Below are 6,657 nucleotides of genomic sequence, written 5' to 3' on the forward strand. Positions count from 1 at the left end.
CGATCACTTCCTGCTTCTTGTAGCTGATGCGGGCACACCCCTAATGCATCCTCAGCCTATTGCTGTCTGTCACTGGGTATTTAAACCAGCTTCACCTGGAAGCTAGTGCCTGAGCATCTCGTTCCTTCAGAGGGCTTCTTGCCCCTGATGTGCCAGGTCCTGTCTGAACTATCTCCTAGACTGTTGTCTGTCCGCCTTCCTGAGGCTGTATTTCCAGGCCAGTCTGAACACGCTCCTTGCCTGTTCGTTCCGCCTTTTAGGGGCTGCATACCTAGACCTGTTATCTGTGTTTTCTTGCCAGTCTGTGCACCTTCCTGGAGGCTGTATTTCCAGGTCAGTCTGAACACGCTCCTAGCCTGTTCGTCCCGCCATTCTGGGGGCCGCATACCCAGACTCGCTCCTGTTTCTCGCTGCAGTGTCGGTTCCTGTCCGAACACTCAGTTCCTGTCTGAACACTCTCCTAGCCTTTTACCTGTTTTGTCTCTATTTCCATCCCTTCCCTTTTCCTGCATTGTCTGAACCTGCACCTAACTCCTACTCACTGTCACTGTACTCCCGTTTGTGAGTTTAGAGACCACTCGCTACTTCATTGCAAGTACCTTGTGTGTATCTGGTTCTGCCTTTCCCTTCCAGTCTGTTCCGTGTGAACAGAGCCCTGTCCCCTCTGCTCTGCCTTAGCTCACCGCTCCGGTGGTTCATGCCTGCTCTGCCTTGCTCACTGCTCCGGCAGTTCTTGCCCGCTCTGCCTTGCTCACCGCTCTGGCGGTTTCTGCCCGCTCTACCTTGCTCACCGCTCCGGAGGTTCTTGCCTGCACTGCCTTGCTCACTGCTCCGGCAGTTCTTGCCTGCTCTGCCTTGCTCACCGCTCCGGTGGTTCTTGCCTGCTCTGCCTTGCTCACCCCTCCGGCAGTTCTTGCCTGCTATGCCTTGCTCACCGCTCTGGCGGTTCTTGCCTGCTCTGCCTTGCTCACCGCTCCGGCGGTTCTTGCCTGCTCTGCCTTGCTCACCGCTCAGGCGGTTCTTGCCTGCTCTGCCTTGCTCACCGCTCCGGCGGTTCTTGCCTGCTCTGCTTTGCTCACCGCTCTGGCGGTTCTTGCCTGCTCTGCCTTGCTCACCGCTCCGGCGGTTCTTGCCTGCTCTGCCTTGCTCACCGCTCCTGCGGTTTCCGCTCTGCTCTGCCTTGCTCACCGCTCCTGCGGTTTCCGTTATGCTCTGCCTTGCTCACTGCTCCCGCGGTTTCCGCTCTGCTCTGCCTTGCTAACCGCTCCTGCGGTCTCGCCCCGCTCTGCCTTTGCTCACTGCTCCGGCGGTCTCGCCCCGCTTTGCTCTTGCTCACCGCTCCAGACGGCCTCGTCCTGCTCTACTCTTGCTCACCGCTCCAGGCGGTCTCGCCCCGCTCTGCTCTTGCTCACCGGTCCGGCGGCCTCTCTCTGCTCTGTTTGTTTACTGCATCCGGGGTTCTGTTCCTGAGTCCCAATCTGTATTTGACCTTATCCCGTCGGTACTCCAACCTGCTGGTGCCTCCCTGTCTGCACTCTAGCCGTGCTTGCCTGTACCCCCTGCTTGCATACCCGCCTGCCTGCATACCAGTCGTGCCTGCCTGTGCCCCCAGTCGGTGTGCCAGCCGAGCCTGCCTGTTCCTGTATTCCCCGGTGTGGGTCAACAGCCGTGTCCGGGGTCTGACCTGGAGTAGCACCTGGTCCCTCTGCTCGGTTCCTCCCTGGTGCACTGGAGTCGTATGCCATCGTGCGACCTTGGTTGGATCGGGCAGATACTTAGTTACGCCCCTCCAGGCACTCTCCGGTTCATGGTACAGTGGGATCACTAAACATGCACACGCCAGTCAGTCCTGGCGTGTGCATAACAGATAGAAGGTGGAGATGGCAGTGAGTGAGAGAGTAGGGGCAGGGACCTAACATTAGAAGCACCACTCAAGGAGTAAAATAAAAAAAAGTGCTGGAATGGTGCTTGAAGACATTTTTTCATGATTTTGAAGCATTTGTGAGGATCAAATTCACTATACTGGATTCTTGGAATATCCTGCTGTTGAAGCTCTATGCATCTGTATTTTGTTTTACTCCAACAAATTGTTAGATAAAATCAAATTAATCTAAGCAACACATACACATAAGTTTTGACATTTTCATCTATAAAACATGTGCCGCCTACCTGACCCCAATGTTAGCTGGTATTTTATTGTGCCCAATTCTTTGTTCATCTGGAGGCAAATAGAGTTGAAGTTATCTTTCAATGGTATTAAAAATGGAGGTTGATCACTGAAATAGATTAGTTGACAGAGAAAGAAGCTCTAACCCTTGGTATCATATTTTGGTATGCTACATAATTACTCTTTCTGATGTAAAAAAAAAATTATACAGTGGGAGAAATAAGTATTTGATCCCTTGCTGTTTTTGTGAGTCTGCCCACTTACAAAGACATGAACAGTCTATAAATTTAAGGGTAGGTTAATTTTAACATTGAGAGATAGAATATCCCCAAAAAATCAAGAAAATCACATTGTATAAATTAGATATTTTTTTTTGCATTTTGCAGTGAGAAATAAGTATGTGATTCCTCTGGCAAACACTTAATACTTGGTGGCAAAACCCATGTTGGCAAGCATAGCAGTCAGATGTTTTTTGCAGTTGATGATGAGGGTTGCGCACATGTCAGGAGGAATTTTGGTCCACTCCTCTTTGCAGATCATCTCTAAATCATTCAGATTTTGAGGCTGTCGCTTTGTAACTCGGAGCTTCAACTCCCTCCATAAGTTTTCTATGGGATTAAGGTCTTGAAATCGGCTAGGCCACTCCATGACATTAATATGCTTCTTTTTGAGCCACTCCTTTGTTGCCTTGGCTGTATGTTTTGGGTCATTGTCTTGCTGGAAGACCCAGCCACGACCCATTTTTTAATGTCCTGGCGGACGGAAGGAGGTTGTCACTGAGGATTGCACAGTACATGGCTCCATCCATTCTCCCATTGATGCGGTGAAGTAGTCCTGCGCCCTTATCAGAGAAACACCCCCAAAACATAATGTTTCCACCTCTATGCTTGACACTGGGGATGGTGTTCTTTGGTTCATAGGCCGCATTTCTCTTCCTCCAAACACGGCGAGTTGAGTTAATGCCAAAGAGCTCAATTTTTGTCTCATCTAACCACAGCACCTTCTCCCAATAACTCATAGAATCATCCAGGTGTTCATTGGCAAACTTCAGACGGGCCTGCACATGTGCCTTCTTGAGCAGGGGGACCTTGTGGGCACTACAGGATTTTAAACCTTTAAGGCGCAATGTGTTACCAATGGATTTCTTGGTGAATGTGGTCCCAGCTGCCTTGAGATCATTAACAAGATCCCCCCGTGTAGTTTTAGGCTAATGTCTCACCTTCCTCATGATCAAGGATACCCCACGAGGTGAGATTTTGCATGGTGCCCCAGATCGATGTCGATTGACAGTCATTTTGAATTTCTTCCATTTTCTTACTGTTGCACCAACACTTATCTCCTTCTCACCCAGCATCTTACTTATGGTTTTGTAGCCCATTCCAGCTTTGTGCAGGTCTATGATCTTGTCCCTGACATCCTTAGAAAGCTCTTTGGCCTTGCCCATGTTGTAGAGGTTAGAGTCTGACTGATTAATTGAGTCTGTGGACAGAAGTCTTTTACACAGGTGACTATATAAGACAGCTGTCTTTAATGCAGGTAATGAGTTGATTAGGAGTGTCTGATTGGTCTGTAGGAGCCAGAACTCATAATGGTTTATAAGGGATCAAATACTTATTTATCACTGCAAAATGAAAATAAATGTATCTAATTTATACAATGTGATTTTTTTGATTTTTTTTTTTTTGGGGGGGGGATTTCTATCTCTCAATGTTAAAATTAACCTACCCTTAAAATTATAGACTGTTCATGTCTTTGTCAGTGGGCAAACTTACAAAAATAGCAAGGGATCAAATACTTATTTCCCCCACTGTATATTGTTGGGGGTACACTTAAAAACTTTCCAAGTTCTGATGTCTTGCTATTGGAAGTATCTAGGGATTACAAGAGGGAATTGAAAAAGTGGAAGTGGAGACTGCTGAACGATTGTCTCTTTTGACCATTCTATGATTTGGTTCTAAATAAGAGTGTCACCATTTTGGCTAAAAACAAAAATAGAAAAGACCAGGCCATATTTTTTTTAAATCTCATGCAAAATAGTTAAAATTAAGCTAGTTTAATCAAATTGCTTAGAAACGTTTGATATCACAAAGCATTGGCACCCGGAGAAGAAGGTGGGCATAGAATAGATCTTGTCATGTGTTGTGCCATCCATGAATTGATAAAGCTATACAACTGCCATGACCACTTGGCCTATTTTCCACAACATTTATTACTAATGATTTAGTCCTTATGGAGAAGAGTTCTGCACACTTTAGGTTCTCATCACCTGATGGCAAAGGGGATGGTCTACAAGGGACTGGCCACCCTTTTTCTAAAGGTCTCAAGGATTGCGTCTTTGATGCCTATGCCTTTCTCGCAATGAGTTTTCCCAATTGAAAAGTTAAGCTCTGATACTATCTATTTTCTCCACATTTCATCTCTCTTACAATAGCAATGGAAGAACAAAAATCTATTTCAAATGGATTTTATTAGCAACATCTCAAATATTATATCATTCGATTCTCTTTGATATTCTTTTATTCTCCTGTTCTTGTAATGAAACCACATTTAAAGAGTATTTATTCTAAGTGGTCCCAGACTAGCTTCTCTAATTAAACTAGCAGCCACTGTTAACTGGGTTGATGCAAAAGATTTAATTACTTCATCCTCAAAGGTGTCATTGGGGATGTTTTTGTGTTAAGTGTTAAAAAAAGGAAAAAAAAAATCCTGGTCATTACGGTTGTCCTTTAAATTCCAGCAAATGAATAGAAATTACAAAGTACTGGAGAAAATAAAAGTAGCGGAGGATGAAGCAATGTAGTTGTATTATTTAAATGACCTCTTTTCTAAGAGGTTTAAGAGATCAAAATGCACCAATAGAAACCAAATATTACTCGGAAGTTGTGTTTGATGTAGAAGTGTCATTGTAATGATATTGGACACGGTTGTACACTTTTTTGAGGTGTCCTTCGAAAAGAGATACTTTGAACGTTGACGATAAAGAACTACAGAGGATCCTTTTTCTCTCTTAGATTCTAAATGAATTAACAAACCGGCAGTAACATAGCAATACATTATTAATTTACTATGATATAATATACTCTTAAGGTTTTGCCAACTTTTTCTGTTGAGCCGAAACTTTGAGAGTAATGGTTGAAAGTTTAAAACAAATAGAAAAAAGTTTTTCAAGAATTTCCACAGACGTTAATTTAATTTCCTATAGTATAAAATACCTTTAAAGGTTTTGGCAACTTTTTTGTTGCTTGTAGTCACCTGACAGCTCCAAAATGGCTACCATGATCAAGTTACTACATTTCCCAGTGCCCAGGGGTTGTCCTGGCCTTCTCCCTTAACCAATGTACAGGCATATGAGCTTACACTGGGGTCCCTGGGCAAAAGCCACAGAGTCAGCTGCTGTTCAGTGGTGTAAGCTGACAAGAAGGATAGTCAAGAAGCCGGGTTAGATCGAGGAGATACAGGAGGTACAAAATTATCAGGCATGAGAAAAGTCAATAAACTAATCGAAGCCAGGGAACAAGATAAACCAAGAGGAAACACAAGATGCACAGCACAAAGGTAAAGTCAAGCAGCACAACCACTGACTGGCACTGGGAACTCACTCTCCGGGGTTTATATAGTGAGCACCCCCACCTGGTGCTGACATCAGATAGAAACCCAAATGAGCAGGATTATTCCCATAGCTTCTGCATTGACCTGAGTCACAAATGGCAGGAATAATATAGAATTGATACTGTCAAGCATCTCCTATAACAAAGGTGTGGCGCCCCATGACAGCCGAAGAGGAGACACGAACAGATGTTACATTAATATTATAAAATTGTACATAAACTCTGATTATTATGAAAACCAGCAATCTGGCCAATATTAAAGCAGAGCTTACAAGCTCTATCTGAAAGAGCTTGTAAGCACTGGGTTTTCTGCCTAGGAGGCTGCAGAGGGAACCAATAATCTAGGCTTTGAGCGGCAAAGAGAATAAATTCTTGAGATTTTTAATAACAAGTACATTGAAAAATTACGTTTTATTTTCAAGCACTTCACAATTGTATTGACTTAAGATTATCATAATAACCCTTTAAAGGGGTTTTCCAAGTTTGAGAGAAAAATCTGCAGTCATTTTGTTGACTAGTCTCATCCGGCTACTCTCAAAATTTATTAAGGAAGGGTGAGACCAAACATCCTTTAATGACCTTTAAGCTAAACTTTAGCTTTTTTTTATTTATTGAAGAATAACTTTTACAGAACAATTTACTTCTGATGGCATTGCTTTTGTTTAGAAATAGTAAGTGGGCATCAGATATAAAAATGGTATTTGTGCCAAAACTTGACCTTTCATAAGTGAATTCTTAAAAGATTTACTCTTTCTTGGTATATATCTCAGTAAACATTTCTTGTATTTGCTAGAGGTTAATAGATTCCACTGAAGATACAAATGTTTAACCTTCACCCCCCTACTATCATGATAAGGGCAGAAAGTCAATACTCCTGGTTTA

The sequence above is a fragment of the Phyllobates terribilis genome, unplaced genomic scaffold (genome assembly GCF_046119375.1).
Source record: "Phyllobates terribilis strain yellow unplaced genomic scaffold, ASM4611937v1 Scaffold_13__5_contigs__length_258822181, whole genome shotgun sequence".
NCBI lineage: Eukaryota > Metazoa > Chordata > Amphibia > Anura > Dendrobatidae > Phyllobates > Phyllobates terribilis.